At 34.3% G+C, this 19,531-nt stretch overlaps 1 pseudogene; it reads right to left on the reverse strand.

Annotated features, from left to right (window-relative positions):
* Positions 1-405: 405 nt before the first annotated feature.
* Positions 406-1,819, reverse strand: LOC149530888 (UDP-glycosyltransferase 86A1 pseudogene; annotated as a pseudogene).
* Between the last annotated feature and the right edge of the window lie 17,712 nt (positions 1,820-19,531).

A 19,531-nucleotide genomic window follows, 5' to 3' on the forward strand; every position in this document is an offset into this window, starting at 1 on the left:
TTTGGAGTGTTCTATCACTACCAATATATAACATCTCCTCCATATTATGAATTGAAGGTTAATACATTGTGTCAAACAATTCACATGCAGTGTCACCCTTGATAAAAAAAAAAATTAAAAAAAAAATTGAAGAGTAGATCACCAAGTTTTTCTCATCACTATGAAATTGGGGATCATGCATGAGTTGGTTTATATGCTATTGGAGATCAAACATGTTGCTAGTTGGGAATCCAAGTGTTCTGTCAACTAGTTATCATGCTTGATTACTCCTATCAAGTGAATGTCGCTAACTGGGGGAGGTCAAGTTTTTGGTACATCAATCATTCCTTTGCCCATGCTTGTTCAATTCACGTGTTTTGTTTGTGGTCATTGCCAGCAAGTTGTGGGTTCTCAGAAACTGAGCCATTATGACTCTCCATTCATCATTGCTTTTTTTTTCACAACTTCTCTAACATGCACAATGTTACACCTAAGCCTTTTCCCCTCTTCTCCATCTATATTCATAAACTCTGTTACTGTGAGGGCAATCTCTTGGAAGAGCACGAGATTAGACCTCAAGTTTTTGCAACTCCTAGCAATGTGACCCAAAGTCATTGCCACTCCCCATTGCTTGACAATGAGCCTGCAATTGCTATACTGGTTTGTGAGAAGAGGAAAAGCTAGCATTGGAACTCCCAACCAGAGGCTTTCCATGATTGAATTCCAACCACAATGTGTGAGAAACCCACCAATAACAGAGTGAGACAATATATCCAACTGAGAAACCCACTCAACAACCAAACCCTGATCTTTGCACTTTTTCACAAATTCATCTAGCAGTAAGTCTTGTACATCAGAGGCCACAATATCAGGACGAAGAACCCAAATGAATGGTTGCTTGCTCTACAACAATCCCATGGCCATTTCATGAATTTGGGCTTTGGATACATGTGCATAACTCCCAAATGAGATGTAGAGAATAGAGTTGTTGGGCTTGTTGTCAAGCCAACTCCTGCAGTCAGACTTAGCCCACATGCTTGCCCCTACCTTGCCTTTTGGTTGAAGCAATGGACCCAATGAACAAAATGAGATTCCTAACTGAGACTTTAGCTCTTCAATTTTTTGCTTCTCCAACTCCTCTAGCATGTTGGAAACAATCCAATCCACAGCACAGGCAGAACAGAATGCTTGGTATATAATTTGTGCACCAGAGTTGATACATCCCGCTCTTAAAGATATGAAGGAAGTTCCGTTAATTTCAGAGCTGGAGTTCCAGGAATATAGTTTATCAGCTCACTTTTGTCCACTTTAAAGGGATGATGACCATTTCTGATAAGAAGGTCCCAATGATAATAAATGCAAAATACCAACATCGGCTCTATCCAGAAGGAGACGTGTGGAATTCCAAATATCATAGCTATGCATAGCCAAACAAAAAAAATGTATCAGTGATGATGCAGGAGGTTGGAGGGCCTTTTCGTTGCAGATCCTCCATCAATTCCTCCACGTGGGACTCCATCTTATTCAGCAGAGAATCCTCTAACTCTTTGTAATTAAGAGATTTTTTGAAATCTAGAGGCAATCCATCAGAAACAAGTGCCAAACGGACACCATGGGTGTTGTTGGCAAAAGGATCATGATCATTATTATTACTTCCTGGGGCCAAACAAATTTTATTTTGTTTATCATTTGATCTTGTAAAAGACTTCTCATGCGTAGCTGAATCCATTAGCTGTTGAAAACCTGATTCTCTAGTTAGGTTCGACTTCAACAATTCATTCCCCACCTGAAAAACCCTCCATTCGCATGAAAGTGTTTTGTCTTGCAGCGGGAGTATCATTTTCAATGTCAAAAATCACTGGATTTGATTGAAGAGTGTGCTCCTCATGTGTTATAGCCGTCTGCTCCTGGTTTTTGACATCAATGGTCTAGAGCCTCTAGTCCTATACAAGCTGAGGAGTTAGGTGATGTTTTTGCAAATTCCATATCGCCACAGTCTTCCATCCATGACCCAATGGCCAAAGAATCTCCAAAAGTATCCAAATCTATTAACTTTGCAACAGTAACATTCTCGTCCATTTTCTTACTGCCTAGGTCTTGACCTTAATTAGTTAAACAGAGAGGTTAATGATTGTCTCAAATAGGTTAAGAAAAATGTGTTTTTGAAGGCTATCATTAACCTTTTGAGAGGTTAATGGTTAAGACAAACGTGTTTTTGGGGGTTATCATTAACCTTTTGAGAGGTTAAGAAAAATGCATTTTTGGAGAGGTTAATTAACCTACTCCAACTGCGAAATTTGAAAGTTATCATTAACCTTTGAGAGGTTAATGGTTAATGATAGACTTGAAAACATGTATTGTGGGTCTCAACATTAACCTGCGATAAGTTGGAGCTTAGAAGCCAAATTTTAAAAATTTGAAGTGCTGGGCGGAGCTAAGGATGAGCCGGAGACATGAAGATTCAAAAACTCAGAGATAAAAATACCATTTCAATGATTAAAATGAGGCAAGTTTCAAAATATTAACCATGCTTATAGCATTGGAACAATTCTATAACCGAACAACACTATTATATATATATATATATATATATATAATTTCAAATAAAAGAAGAAGTTTCTAAAATCATATATGTTAATTTAAGAATTTTTTAAATTAATATAATTAACAAAAAGTAATATAAAATATATATCCAATATTATAAATTATTAAAAATAAAATTTTAAAATTCATTACATTCTATTTCAACAAGTTTCTAAATTAATATAAATATGCAATTATCAAAATAGAAACATAAACATATCTAAATGTAAAGAAAATAAATAGAAACATAAAAATATAAAATAATATATATTATATAGAAATCACATTTATGTATATTAAATAAAATACTATGTCAATTAAATAAAATACTATGTCATATTGACTTTTTAAAAAAAGTTTAGACTATCATTTCATATGATCTTACAATTTCTTAGCATGTCATATACAGTTAAGAGTGCAAAAACGGTCAATTCAACAACATTTCTATTATGTTTGTAATTTCTTCATGTAAATCACTTAAACTTTTGCAATCTAATAGAAATAAAATGTTTCTAATTGTTTTTTGCAACATTTCTATTATATCTGTAATTTTTTCAAACAAGCCATTTAAAATTAAAATTTAGAAATATGACTCTTTGCACTTTAATATTATAAAATATATTTTTGTTAGGTGGTAAAGACATTTATTATATATAACTTTTTAATATCTATTTTTTAATGATATTATATTTTAAAGGGGTTTATTATTTCATTGTGTGAAATAATGAGTACTTTGGACATCCTTCCAAATTGATAAAAATGGATAACTGAAAAATAGTTTTAAATATATATTTTTAACAATATAATTTTATACATAATAATATATTAAGATCAAATTTAGAGAAAACATTTTATTTATACAAAATAATTTTAATATTTAAAAGGTTAAATATCTAAAGTAAATTAATTTAATAAAAATCATCAAATATTTTTTAGTTTTCATAAATTGAAAAAGTATTAAAATAATAATCTTGTATCTTTAATTTGAGATTTATATAATTTAAAAAAATTAGAAATCTTCATTATTCTTTATTTTAAGGAAATCATTTTTTTTAAATTGACAAATACAATTTTTTACAATACTTCCAAAATTGCAACTTCACTGGTCTTCACATTTACCCAGTGGTATCGAAAATATAATTATCTTTAATTGATTTTACATGTAGATGCTGTTTATGTAACTCCCACTTATCTACGAGACATCAAAATTCAGTCGGAAGAGTTGAACGAGTACGTTGCAGAGCTGTTCAATGGCCAAGATTCAAATCATGCAATTGCCGTTCCTCATCAACAAGGATCGATCGAAATGAAGAAGAGAAGGAAGTTGCAGCGGCGTATGACATTTGAGAGGAGCAAGAAATGGGCTTGTAAACAAAGGGCGACAGCTTGCAACGCTCTGCGGATGCTCTGTTTACATCAGAATCCGCTACAAAGAGTTTGAGGAGGACATTGTTGAGGAATTCAATGGCACTTCATCACAGCATTGCAAAATCTCCATGACACTCATGAACGCCAAGGTTCATGTTTTTATGCGGCTCATCGTGGTCAAATGGGTGCAGATCTTGTAAGCAATTTCAATAAATTGGATCTTGAAGATGAAGATGGGGATTTGTATGATGTTGCATTCCAAATGCAGGCGATAGATCTAAGCAACGGAGTGATGCGATCAGGAAAAGATCAAGGGGAAACCCCCTCTACTAATCTCAACAGTCATGATATGGGCATGATCGTCTCTGTTCGTCAAGAACAGAAAGGAAATCATGCAAGTAGAATTGGACCAGAATGTTGGATCATCTGATTACTTCAATATCTGTATGAATATGTTAGATCATCTTACAATTCAATAAGATATAAGCTTTCTTCAAATGAATCAAGAGGCATGAATTGTATATTCATGTTTTTATTGAAAACCCAAGACATTCAATTCTTGAATTGTAAGTATTTTCTACATGTTTTTATTGAAAATCAAGATATTGAAATCTTGATTTCTAATAATTTTCTCATGAGGGATGGATTCATGTTGAATCACTACTCATGAAAGATGGGTCAATGAGTTTGACTCAAAATCACACAATTAAATTCTAATAGCAATATCACAATTTGACTTGCTATGGAAATTATCTCCTACTTATCAATTGATGAGCTTAAGGAGCTTTCTAATGAATGGTTCATAAGACACAACACTCGTTGAAGGTTTTGCAAATGGGGTTGCAAACTTTGGGTTTAACCATGGAGAAAACTCTGTAGTTAAGCGCACTCAAGCTAGAGCAGTACTAGGATGGGTGACCTCTCAGGAAGTCCCAATGCTTCACCCCTATGAGCATCACCTAGATCCAATGAGTACTAAGTATTCCATTTATTCTCACGAGAGATGAATTCATGTTGAATCACTACTCATGAAACATTGGACAATGAGTTTGACTCAAAATCACACAATTAAATTCTGATAGCAATATCACAATTTGACTTACTGTGGAAATTATCTCCTACTTATCAATTTTCTACATGTTTTTATTGGAAAACAAGACATTCAAACATTCTTTCTTCTCACTGGTTTTGTAAGTTTTTTTATCCCTTCTTTGACTATTTCATGTAATCTTTTGGAAAACCTAAGAATCCATATAGACTAGTGAGTCATTCTAACTATTTTCATTTTGGATATTGTTGGGCATTATGCTTCACAACTTGAGATGAATCCAATTCAGATTGACAAATCCATGTAGCATCTTCAACTGGTCTATTCTTCCATTTCACCAAATACTCATAGTAATATTTTCCTCTTTTTCTCTTATCAACTCTCTATTCCAATACCTATTCAACCTCTTCAATCTGTTTCTTAGGGGGATAAAAGCACAAACTAGTGTCACCCTTTTGTAAAGGAAAAGACTCCATAAAACTAGAAAATTTTTCTCCTTCAACATTTCACTTCTTTTCATTAGCAACATCCCTCAAATCTAATATTCCTCTAGGCTACACTCCAATAACAATCTCAAAAGGTGTTTTTCTTGTACTCCTATTCATAAAATTATTATAAACAAACTTAGCTTGTATGTGAGGCCTCACTTAATCCATCATAGTATAGATGCCATATTTGCATTATGATACTTCTAATTTGATGTTTTGATATACTTTTGAGACTATATGGTGATGTTATTTTAATATCTACATTTTGATGATCCACACGTATGTCTACACATTAAGACCTACATGATAGAATTAATAATTTCATTCATGTCATAACCCTTCTAATTGTTTGATAGAAACTAAATTTCAAAGATGCTTGTAATGTGAAATTGTAATGTTTCAGTGGGGGTATGTTACTTGCATTATTCGAGACTTAGAAGGACAATGGGTTATTTTATTCATTGATTTTGACATTTACAATAGTATTCTACATCTATGATATGTATTATTAACCTGATATTGTGAATAGACTAATCGAACATATATGGATGCAACTTTATGATAGGATATAATTATATTATGATGTGATACGAAATGTTAATTTGATTATGATTTAATGTGATATGTAGATCAATGTCAATTTGATGTGATATGCAGATAAATATTTATTTGATTATGATGGTTACGATGATTTATGATTTAATGTGATATGCAGATAAATGTTGATTGACCATGATGGTTTATGATATGCAGATTTTGATATCTTAACATTTTGAATGATTTATTTGAAATGTTTAGGAAATGAAATTTAATTAAATTATGTTAATAAAATTATGTAACATTTGAAATTTTATGCATTTATGATATGCATTTATATGAACCCCTTGGACTACTGGTGTTCGAGTTTAATGTGCAAGAAGTGGAACCATGGAAATTTTGGGAGAAACAGGATCCAAACCTATGTGAACACAGTTTAACCAAGGCAAATCTTTGGGAAGATTCAAATGACTCATTGTGAAAGTATTTTGCTTTGTGAATGTAAGTTTTCTTGTATGTGGGAATGTGTAATCATAAGGATGCATTTAGGGCATGTCATGATGATGTGGGATGTGCTTTTATGTGTCACTTGACACTTGTGGATTTTGTGTGTGATGACATATCATTTAGGGTTTTGATCATAGTGACAATTTACCCTAAAGATAATTACCTTGTTAATGAGTAAGTCAACCCACTTAACAAGGGGTAGGATGGGTGATAATCAAAGGAAATTCAAATTTGGACTTGGCTAGCATTTTGAGGGGTCATTAGGTGGTCCTTTAGTGACTTTTACGTGAAAATGAGCTACCCATGTGATGGTATAACATGTTAGGGACCTAATTTTGACCATGATAGTGACTAGATAGCCTAGGGGCCCCCTTACCCATGCATTCTCCCACCAATTCAAAATTTGAGTTGTCACATGTGTTATCTTCCATGTTTCCACTAAGTCAAATATAGCAAATTTAGAGGAGACAAGTATGTAAGAGGGAGTGTCTTAGTGTCTTTGCTAAAATAGTTAGTGAGAAGGCCTTATTAGAGAGTCTTGGACAAACTAGTGGGGTGCTCACCCACTCTCTAAGTTTAGAGATAGTTAGGGTCTAGAGAAGGACTAAGAGAGCTCTACAACAAATATCATTGCCTTAGCTTGGACCAAGGTTGGTGTTTTCAATCCATGTACATTTTATTTCTTTTAGTATTGCATAGAAATTTGCAAGCATGGAGAATTTGTTATGGAATCTTGCATTGTATTGTGAATCTTTGGATGGTAGATTTTGGTATTGTGTTGTACCATTATGAATCTTTGTATTGTGTTGTAGTGGTATGAATGTGCATCGTGTTCATGAACTTTCTTAGTTTTCTTTCTTGATCCTTTTGGTTTTGATTTGAAACTCAAGTGTTGTTATGGGTGTAAGGGCTTCACTCACCCTTTGGAAAGGGAAGAGAAGTCTAGGGTGAAGGGCTTAGTTGGGTTTGAAATATGGTTGAGAACCTTGGATTATGGGATCCATTGTATGCCATATCCATTCATATCTTGATTTGGGGGTGATAAGGGAAAGGATGGTGTAGAAATGAAGATTATGGAGTATGGGAGTATATTTTAGAAAGCCCCGAAAGGACATGGAATTTGTTGATTTGTGAAAGCCCCAAAAGGGCATGAATATTATGTGTTGTAGATATGTTTGATATGGCAAGTCTCCTTTTTGAAAGCACACCTTTACCCTATGTTCAATGGTTCTAATGGTGAATCAATGTGTAAGTTGTGGGAGGGATTGTTTTGTGTTATGTGATATGTTCTATGCATTGGCAAGTGTTGTGTGTGTGTATCCCATTTGGACTTGTTTCCCCTGCTTGTTGGGTGGCTTCATAGAAGCCTAGGATGGGAGGTGAGCCTCCATGGTTCCTAGTTTGTGTGTTTATGCAGGTGTTGTGAAGATGGATTCTTTGAAGATATTAGGGTTTCACCATTGATGAAGTTGAAGAAAACCAAGTGTATAAAGAGTGACAAATGTTTCATGTCATCTCAAATGTATTGTGATATCAAGCTCCCATTGCGATTTCATTGTGGTGTAAAAGAGAAGTGTTATTATTGTATATTGTTGAAAAGGTGTAAGTATAGATTGAGAAGTTGTAATTGTAAGGAAATAATCATTATAAGTCTTTATGTTATGTGATTGATGTAATATGGGAACTCATACAAATGAAACAATTCTCCTTACAATTCAATCAGTGTAAATATTTCATAGTGGTTGCAATTTTTCTTCCTAAAATAGTCGATTTAATTCAATACATAAATGGTTGTAGTGTAAATGTATATGCTATGCATTTATTATAATGGAAGGAAGATACCATAATTAATTTGGGGCATAATTATTTGAGTTGTCATGTAGACAACATAGTTATTTACACTTTTAATTAAGGACATGGTGTCTACAACATTATTTTTCATGCTACACTTTTGTAGGCTTATCCTCTCATCAGCACACTTACTCCTATGCTTAATAGAGGATAATTCACTTCTAGTGTACATGTGTTTGGTTGTAAGACTTATCAGTGTGTTGACTCCTAGACATTCTAGAGGCCTTTATAAATAGGCAATCCTAGTGTACTTGTATATAAATTGAATATTATATTGTTATTCTGATCATACTCTAATCTATTCTATGCTTGTGCTTGAGTTCCTTGATCTTGGGTGATTTTTCCCTAAGGAAAATTCTTACATGGTATCAAAATTGAGGAAGATTATCTTCACATAGCTATTAGAGACCTTATTACTTCATCTCTCAAAGAGACCTAATTCAGATCCAAAGCATCTGCAATCATTGGGAGCATCTAAAGCCAAAGCGTACCTCACTATTATGTTTAGAGCATCAATTCAGTAAAATTTGACTATAAATATGCATACCCTAGGCTATAGTCAAATTTGAGGCAAATTTTTTTTGCAAATTGACACTTGAAGGGCTGATTTATAAATTTGGTATGGTCATTATTGATATGTTCATTTGATTTTTAGATCTATCATTTTTTTCTCTGCTTTTTCAAATTTCTATTTTCGAAAAACATTTTTCGGCCTTGAGGGCCTACAAAGAGTTTTTTTTTTAGGAATCAGGTGGTGAAACCCCAACCCCCATAGAGAATATTCTCAAAATATTCTTTGTAAATCTAGCTACAATATCTAGTGGATCAAATCCATCCACACATCCAGTGCATACAACTCACCTGGCAAGCAACCTTGTTTATTTAATTGTTGCAGAGTGCTTATTTTAAACAACCCACATATCCTTCCCACCTCGAATGTGGGACTATTATTGCTATTGTCTTTTTCATTTCCAAGTTCAAAATTCCTTTCCAAATGCCTAGGATTGAAGATTTCCCCTACAACATTAAATCTTTCACCGATGGTAGTCATAGTTTCCCCTATTCCAGTGCCCTCCCATCTGCCATACGACACAACCATGTCCGTGAATACCTTGTTTCCACCATGTTTGCGCTCAGTTGGAACATGATCAATAGTATATGTTAGATCCCTATTAGTAAACCCTCCATAGCCATGTAAACAGCCTGTTAGTCAAAGACCTTGTGCAATCAGAGACCACGTGGCATTGCCACCTCTATAGGCAGACATGTCAACCTCCAGTCAATAGGTCAGCTCACAAACTACCATGTTAGCATTTTGCTAGCTCAAAAAACACATGTGGATCTTTGTTCCATTTGACTAAGCATTCACACTACCCAGTCACAAGTTGTACACTGTCATACAGTGCTGATATCATTGTGACATCACCGCCATGTTAGGAAGGCCCTGCATTTTTGCTAATGTCATCAATTCACTATCTTAAATTTGACGATCATTTGACCATCATTTGGAGGCAAATTTGAACTACTATAAAAACTGTTTGACCATCAAATTTAAGCTCTTGTTTTTCTCTCCAGACCTCTCTCCAGATTTAGTTTTGATTTGATAGTCTAAATTTGAGATGCCATAACTCGATCATCTGGACTCCAAATCAGGTGCAATTTAAAAAAAAATTTGGGTACAATTTCCTGAACTTTTTAGTGCTGCTATTCTTTTCTAGTTTTGGTGGATGGATTTGTTAGAAATATCATTTTTTGGTGATTGTACCTATCCAATCCTACATTTTTGCAACTTCAAACACTCTGTACGAGCTCATCTAGACTCTAAAATAGGTTTCATTTTTTTTGAAAGTGCATATTTTTTTGTCTACTTTCTAGATCTGCAATTATATTATAGGCTTGTGTGGACAAAAATACCACTTTCAGAAATAGGTCCTATTTTGCATTGTATTGCTTCAAAATTGTTGTATTTTTGAACTACATTGTAAAGTTCCAGATTTAAACTCCAAAAGGAGGTTGTAAACAACAAAATCAAAAGCTCACTTTGTCCATTTTGATAAGTGGCCTATTGTAAATGCACTACATATGAAGTGCCAAAATATTTCATTTGGGGGGGGGGGGGGGTGGTGTGGGGGGTGGTCTTTTGATTGAGTGAAAAGGGGGGGGGGGTGTCTATTGCATTCTTGTGTCTCCTTGATATTGTTCTTTTGCATTATGGGTACACATGGATCTTTGTTCCATTTGACTAAGCATTCGCACTACCCAATCACAAGTCATACACTATCACATAGTGCTGATATCATTGTGACATCACTGCCATGTCAACGAGGCCCTGCATTTTTGCTAATGTCATCAATTCACTATCTTAAATTTGATGATCATTTGACCATCATCTGGAGGCAAATTTTAACTACTATGACAACTGTTTGACCATTAAATTTAAACTCTTATTTTTCTCTCCAAACCTCTCTCTAGATTTAGTTTTGATTTGATAGTCTGAATTTGAGAGGCCATAACTTGGTCATTTGGACTCCAAATCAAGTACAATTTTTTAAAATTTTGGGTAGAATTTCCTTAACTTTTCAATGGTGCTATTCTTTTCTAGTTTTGGTGGATGGATTTGTTAGAAATATTATTTTTTGGTGATTATACCTATCCAATCCTACACTTTGCTACTTCAAATTCTTTGTACAAGCTCATCTAGACTCCAAAATAGGTTTCATTTTTTTTGAAAGTGCATTTTTTTTGTCTACTTTCCAAACCTAGAATTAGATTATATGCTTCTGTGGAAAAAAATACCACTTTCAGAAATAGGTCCTATTTTGCATTGTATTGCTTCAAAATTGTTGTATTTTTGAACTACATTGTAAAGTTCCATATTTAAACTCCAAAAGGAGGTTGTAAACAAAAAAATCAAAAGCCCACTTTTTCCATTTTGACAAGTGGCCTATTGTAAATGCACTACATATGAAGTGCCAAAATCTTTCGATTGAGTGAAAGGGGGGGGGTGTGTGTGTATTGCATTCTTATCTCTCCTTGATATTGTGCTCTTGCATTATGAGTTCTTTTTCAAAGTTAACCCCACATAATTATGCTACTTGGAAAGAAAACATAAAAAAACCATTGGTTGAAAAAGGTTTACTGCATTATGTAACTCGGGCAGCAAAGAAACCTCTTGTTGATGCTAATGAGGCTAAAAAAGAAGACTGAGAATCCAAAAAAGAAATTTCCCTAGGAATCTTGCTAAAGAATATCTCAGATCTTGTCAAATATCATGTTAGGAAACTTACCAATCCAATAGAAGTCTAGGCTAATCTTGAAGCATTGTATCATAGATGAAGACATGGCCTATAACATTGAGGATAAACTCCTCAAGTTGGGTCCTAGGAATTTCAACACCATCAAAGATTATCTTACCCAAGTAGACATGTATAGGGCACAACTTAAGGATTGTGGTGAACCCATCAAGAATGGAAATATGATCAAACATATAATGACTCATCTTCCACCTAAATATGCTCTTTTTTTGTCTTGTTATAATACTCACAAATTAATGGTGGGTAGTGCCTACACTAAGCCTTCATTCAAGAAATTTTCAGAAATGTTGGTCTTAGCACATGAAAATTTAGTGAGTATGGGAATCCTCTAGTCTTCCAAGACCAAAGTCTTGGTAGCTAATGAAGGGAATTCAAGTGGTAAAAACTCCAACAAGAAGCAGAAGCAGTGGAATGCTAAGCCACAAGATGACACACAAAAATCCTCCTCTAAGCAACAATCTTTGTCTCATCAATTTTCTTCCACTCAAAAATCTTCCTCACAACAAGGGAAGTCTTTTTCAAAAAATAATCAAAAGGGGAACAACTCCAACAAAAGGGAGAAAAAAACTTGTGCCTATTGTAAGAAGAATGGTCATGATGAACATGAGTGTAAGGATAAGTAGATTGATGAATTCGTAAACATAATGAGGAAAAAAAAAATTGATGTACCAAATGCCTATAAGGATAAGGGATCTTCAACCACTTCAAAAGGTAAGGGACAAGCTTTGGTAGCAAGTACAAACAATGTTGAGGAATGGGTTCTTGAGTCAAGAGCTACACCTTCAAGGGAGCATTTTTCCTCTTTGAAACCATCAAATGTACCTTACATCTATGTGGGCAATGACACTCAAGTGGAAGTTGAAGGGAAAGGGAATGTTGAGTTGGACAATGGCATCTTCAAGGATGTTCTTCATGTTCTTAACCTTAGCACCAACCTTCTTTCCATCTACCATATAACTCACTATGGATGTGACAACAAAGTGGAGTTCCTTCCTGATACAATTGTGGTGAAAAATCTCAAGGATGATTCTATGGTGGTGGTTGGAAAGATAATCATGAGACAAGACTTTATTCTTTTTGTCATTTTGTGCCTAAGTCCACTTCCCTTGCCTTGTTGACTCATTCAAATTCACAAAGTAAACTATGGCATGAGAGATTTGGACATCTCAATTATCGTTGCCTTCAACAACTTAGCAGTAAGGATATGTTCATTGGTCTACCTCAAGTCAAGTATTTAGAGGGTGTATGTCAAGGTTGTGAAGTAGGAAAGCATCCTGAAGAGAAATATGACAAGAGGAAGTCTTGGAAGGCTATTATTATTCTTGAATTGGTTCATAGTGATGTAGCAGGCCCATTTCTAGTACCATCATTTGGAAAGGCTTGATATGTTCTCACCTTTATTGATGAATTTTCACATTACACTTGGGTCTTTTTTATTGCTCATAAGAGTGAAGTATTTGATAAGTTTATCACCTTCAAAGCTCAAGTTGAGAAAAAATCAAGGAAAGACATCAAGACTCTATGGACAAATAATGGTAGGGAATATGTCAACTCTAGGCTTATAGACTCTTGCATTCATGAGGGTATTGATCTTCAACATTCAGTTGCCTACACGCCATAGTAGAATGGTACTGATAAAAGGAAGAATAGAACCCTTAAGTAGATGACTGCTTATATGCTTCAACATAAGTCTCTAGATCAAGTATTTTTGGTAGAAGCCATGTGTTGTGCCAATTACATCCAAAATAGAAGTCCCTATAAGGCCTTAGATGGAATTACACCTTTTGAGGCTTGGTGTGGTAGAAAACCAAGTGTAAAACACTTTAAAGTTTTTGGTTGTCCTACATGGGCAAGGATACCTCCACAAAAGTGAAAGTAATTAGAACCTTAAAGAAAACCTTATATATTTGTTGGATATCCTGACCATCTTAAGGCATACAAACTCATGGATCCAGAGACACATGAAATATTTTTTGAGAGGAGTGTTCACTTTAAAGAATCTTGTCCAAGTTTGGCATCTTCAATTCCTCCTTCTTCCTCCTTCATGGAAAGTGATAATAGTGATGATAGTGACTAAGAGTATGAGTTTCCTTCAACTTTGACTCACAAGACACCACCTTCACAGGGTCCAAAAATAGTTGAGGACATTCCTTCTTCCACTAAACCTCGTTGCGCACAACAAACCATTGATTCAATAGGTTCATTGATGGGGAATCCTTCAGACACTTAGAGGACATGGTAACAACAAAAATCATTTCCACATGCTTATATTGCCATTTCTTTAGATCCACAATCATTTAAGGAAGAATTAGGGATTCTAGAATGGGAAAAGGACATGGAGGAAGAATATAACTCTTTGATAAAAAAAAACACTTGGGACTTAGTTCCCCTTCATAAGGGAAGAAAGTTGGTTCAATGTAAGTGAATCTATCGAACCAAATTTGCAGTGGATGGAAGTGTGGATAAGCATAAGGCCATATTAGTTGCCAAAGGTTTCTCACAAGTTCTTGGTATTGACTATACTAAGACTTTTGTACCAGTCACCAAGATGAACTCCATTCTCTTGACACTAGCTATTGCTACAGCTCATGGTTGGGTTGTACATCAGATGGATGTAAAGAGTGCCTTTTTGAATGGTGATCTTCATGAGAAAATTTATATGGAGCAACCAGAGGGGTTCATATAGAATTTTAATATGGTTTGAAGATTGAAGAGATCTATCTATGGTTTTAGGCAGGCTCCTTGAGCTTGGTATGCCAAGATGGATTCCTTCTTACTCTCAGCTAGATTCACCTGGTGTCATTCTGATTCAAATGTCTACATTCTTCAGTGGGATGAATCACACTTGATACTAGTGCTTTATGTAGATGACTTGATCATTACAGGAAGTACTTCATCCATCAATGCCAGTGTTAAGACCTCTTTGTAGGACAAATTTTCTATGATAGATTTGGGTTTACTACATTATTTCCTTAGTATTGAGATCACACAGTCTTCAGCAGGGATCACACTTTCTCAACCCAAGTATGCTCTTGACTTGCTTTCTCGACTTCACATGGGTGACTACAAGCCTGCTCCTACTCCCTTTCTTTCAGGTGTCAAGTTAGAGGCCAAGTGTACCACTCCACTCATTGATGCTACATTATACAAAAAGTTAGTTGGGAGTCTCATCTACTTGACACATACACACCTTGATATAGCTTTTGCAAATGGCATGGTTTCTCACTTCATGCAAAAGACACATGAGCTTCATTGGGAGGCTTACAAGTGCATCTTGTACTACATATAGGGTACACTTAAACATGGGATGCACTATGCAGCAAGTATAGGACTTCAGCTGGTTGGCTATACAAACTCAGACTATGTAGGGGATCTTGATTCTCACATGTCTACTTCAGGTTACATGTTTCACCTTGGTTCTGACCCTATTTGTTGGCATAGTAAGAAGAAAAATAACATTTCTATTTCTTCAACTGAGGCTGAGTATCAAGGAGCTATCAATGCAGCTATAGATTCTCTTTGGTTACAACACATCCTGAAGGTTGGATTTGATCTACCTAAACCTATAGTCATATATTGTGACAATCAAAGTGTTATTAAGATCTCAAAAAATCCAATTCAGCATCAACAGACCAAACACATTGAGGTTCACATGCACTACATCAGAGAGCTGATCCATGAGTAGATCATTGCATTACAGTATTGTCCTATAGTAGAGTAGGTCATAGATATTGATCTTTAAACTAGGATTTACAAGATTTATAACTTAATCCAAAATACAAATTTAAATTCCTGATCCTTGCAATAAATGTGTGGTATTTATTTTAAACCATTGAAATTAAAAGAAAATTTATGTTTTGAACACAATTAATCAACTATGTGTTTGATAACAATAAAAACTTAAAGAATTTAGAGAATAAGAAAGAGAATAAAGAGACACAAACAATTTGATACGGAGTTTGTCCGAGTAGGACTATGTCTCTGGGTTTGCTTCTCAATCGGGGCACTGTTCTATTAATTTTTCCAAGAAAAATACTTTGTTACAGAATCCAAGCTTCAAACATTTACAGTCTCTTCTATGCACTTGAAGGCACTAGAAAATTCCTTCGTGCTTACAAATTCTCTCACAAGGGAAAACTATTCCTTCCTTTAAAAAAACTCTCTCTACAAAAATTCTCCAAGACTAGTTTTTTCTCAAGGACTAATTCTCAAAGTCTAATTTCTTGCCATAGACTAACTCTCCTTCTAAGGGAAAATAATCCCCCTTTTATACAAGTTTATTTGCTTATTATGGTGAAAACCATAATAGTTACAAATCTCCCATTTTTATATAATAATCTCCCTGTTAAAACAATATCTTACAAAAATATAATTTCCAAGGAATGAATGATTTATAAGTAGATCATGAAATCCTTCTCAGAATTTATCTAAAAAAATTATAAATCATTTTAATATTTCATTAGCTCCCTTAGAAATAGCTTTAATATTTTAAAGATTTGTATCCTTAATTATAGTGGAGAATAGAGCTTGCTATTTTATAGGGGTTCATAATCCAACCCTTTAAACTAGGGATGGTAAATGACATTTAAAAAAAAAAAGTTTGTGGCTAATTTGTTAGGAAATATAGACCCACAAAAATAGGGTCACTTTAAAATAAGGAACTCCTTTTTTTGAGGTAAGAGTAATTCTACAATATCTTCCACATTTTATCTTAGATTTTGATGAAATAAACACCGTTGGAAAGCTCCTTAAAAACTCTTCATAATGATACCAATATTGAACCTTTTTGATGACTTTATTTTTTTAACCTTTTTTTGAACCCTTTGATTTGCCAATTTCACCAAACCTTTGATTGAGCATAACTACTACATGTGAGATCCTTTTGATCCAATCCAAGTTATGTTAGGTCTAATTTTTTGAGATCTTTGGAATGATGTTGAATTTGAGAGATTCTAAGACTTTGAAAATTTTAGGCCTTCTAGATCCACCTAGATCATTCCTCCCCACTGAGAAGCTTTTGGACCTCCAAAAGTCTAGTTTTACATAGAATAAAAGTGAGGGCATGTTCACCTCACTTGTCTAGTATCACTTGTACAAACTGCTAGAATTCTAAATATCTAAACCATCAAACACATTATGAAGAACAAAATAACACTGCTAATACAATCAACCATATATCCACTAGTGTTCATTGTTATATCCATCACCCATATAGTACCAACTAGTAGAAATAGAAGCAACAAAACTGAAATAACTGATGAAATGGAAAAAGTATCAACATTTTGGACCTCTCATACAAAAACATCATTAGAAAATGAACCTTTCAAATCCTCTTTTACCATCACTGGTTGAAGACTTGATTTTTCTTGCTCCTGATCCTCATTAGTTGTGGAAGACATGAGTGTCAATCTACTACTTACATTTACAATCATTTTCAAATGCCTTGTATTTACAATTGATCCTTCACTCTTCATATGATGAGCTCTTATAATGTATTCAATTCCATTTTTAAACAAGTGATACCTATTATGTTCCCTGTAGAAGATAGCTTTCCTATCATATAAGTATGGGCTACCCAACACAATCCCATAGATGTCAAGTGGAACCACATCAAATTCAACCTCATCTACGGACTTAGATATTATGCAAATCTTAACTTACATTGCTTAGTGACTTGCAATCTATTATCATCATGCACCCAACCTAATGGATAAGGTCTCTTGTGTGGCTTAATTTCCAATCCCAACTATTTAACAACTTCTTCTAAAATCATATTAACTTGGGACCCACTATCTATTAATGTATCAATTTTAGTGTTCTTAGAAATCACCCTTATATGAAAAAGTTCACACCTTTTACTATCTTCAGGAATAAAATGACTTTTTGAAGTGGAAGCATATGAAATATTAGTGGTATAATCAACAAAAACTTTACTTTTCAAACCTACAGCCGATATTGTTGTCTCATCACCAGAATCTGATCCAAGATCCTAAACAACAACTGTAGACTTTTTCTTTCCTTTTTTATCCTTCTAAAACCACTTTGGGTTTAACTTTGGATGCAATTTCCAACACTTTTCTTCTACATGCCCTTTTTTCTAACAATGTGAAAAACTAGGCTTGTCACCTTCCTCTTTCTCCACTATGCCTATTTTCTTGTCCTTCTTGTGTCCTTTTGGAGGAACAAATTCCTTCTTTGAACTAAAACTTGTGTTTCCTCCACCTGCTTCAATATGAGTTTCTTGAACACATACTTCATCAAAGTTAGAAGGACTAAACATCAATATTCTATGCTTCAAATATGAATGCATTCCACCTATATACTTTAATAAAGTATCTTGTGTGTAAAGAGAAATTCCAAGAGTTAAAGCCTTCTTCCTAAACACCTGTGTATAATATTGCATAGACAACCCTTTACCTTGCCTGAAATTTTGCCAATCCATAATGGCTTGTTGCAAATAACCCAAAGGATAAAATTGTTTCTTCAAAATAGAAGTAAATTCATACCAAGATGAAATAATTTTACCATGTGTAGCAAGATCATCCTGGATCTTACTTTCCCACCAGACTAACATAGTACCTCCCATCTTGAGAGTAGGTAGTTGGATTTTGGAAGAATCATCCAAAATATTTTGAATCTTGTAATACACTTCAATCTACTTAAGCCAATTATCTAATTTTTCAGCATCCAATTCACCACTATATACAGGAAAATCAAACTTTACATCAAGCTTTAGCAAGGGTGTCTTCACATAATGTTTCTTTTTAGAAGAAGTAGATAGAGAAGAAGAAGATGGTGAAGAAGGTTAAGATGATGGAGATGGAGGTTTAGGAGGGCCACTACCACCTCCTACTCCTTTGCCTTTGCCATCTTTTGATGAAGATTTAGCTTCTTCCTTCTTCCTAGCCTTGTCTGCCTTTCTCAACTATCATTCATGCCTCTCTTGAAGAAGAATGACCACCAAAGCTTTTAATTCCACAAAAGCTCTCTCGAAGGCTTCCACATCAAACTCAAAAAGATTTGGTTCAGATATCATGACTTGCAAAATAGTTCTTCTTTTTCCAATTTCTAGATTGAACTCTACAAGTTCACCTTCTCCTTGTTTCAACTTCAACCTGGTTAGCATTCACCACTTGCAATTTCTCTACAAAAACCTGGCTCTGATACCAAACTTGATCTGTAAACTAGGATTTACAAGTTTTATAACTTAATCTAAAATATAGATTTAAATTCTCGATCCTTGCAGTAAATATGTGGTATGTATTTTAAACCATTGAAATTACAATAAAATTTATGCTTTAAACACAATTAATCAACTATGTGTTTAATAACAATAAAAAATTAAAGAATTGAGAGAATAAGAAAGAGAATAAAGAGACACAAACAATTTGATAAAGAGTTGGTTTGAGTAGGACTATGTCTCTAGGTCAACTTCTCAATTGGGGGACCATTCTATTAATTATGCCAAGCAAAACACTTTGTTATAGAATCCAAGCTTCGAACATTCATAGTCTCTTCTATGCACTTGAAGGCACCAAATAACACCTTCGTGCTTACAAATTCTCTCACAAGGAAAAACTATTTCTTCCTTTACAAAAACTCTCTCTGCAAAAATTCTCCAAAACTATTTTTTTCTCAAGGACTAATTCCCAAAGTCTAATTTCTTGCCATAGACTAATTCCCCTTCTAAGGGAAAATAATCCTGCTTTTATACAAGTTTATTTTCCTATTATGGTGAAAACCATAATAGTTACAAATCTCGCATTTTTATATAATAATCTCCCCATTAAAATAATATCTTACAAAAATATAATTTCCAAGGAATGAATGATTTATAGGTAGATCATGAAATCCTT

The sequence above is a fragment of the Cupressus sempervirens genome, chromosome 11, assembly GCF_028749045.1.
Source record: "Cupressus sempervirens isolate cs-2001-9-10 chromosome 11, ASM2874904v1, whole genome shotgun sequence".
NCBI classification, from domain to species: Eukaryota; Viridiplantae; Streptophyta; class Pinopsida; order Cupressales; family Cupressaceae; genus Cupressus; species Cupressus sempervirens.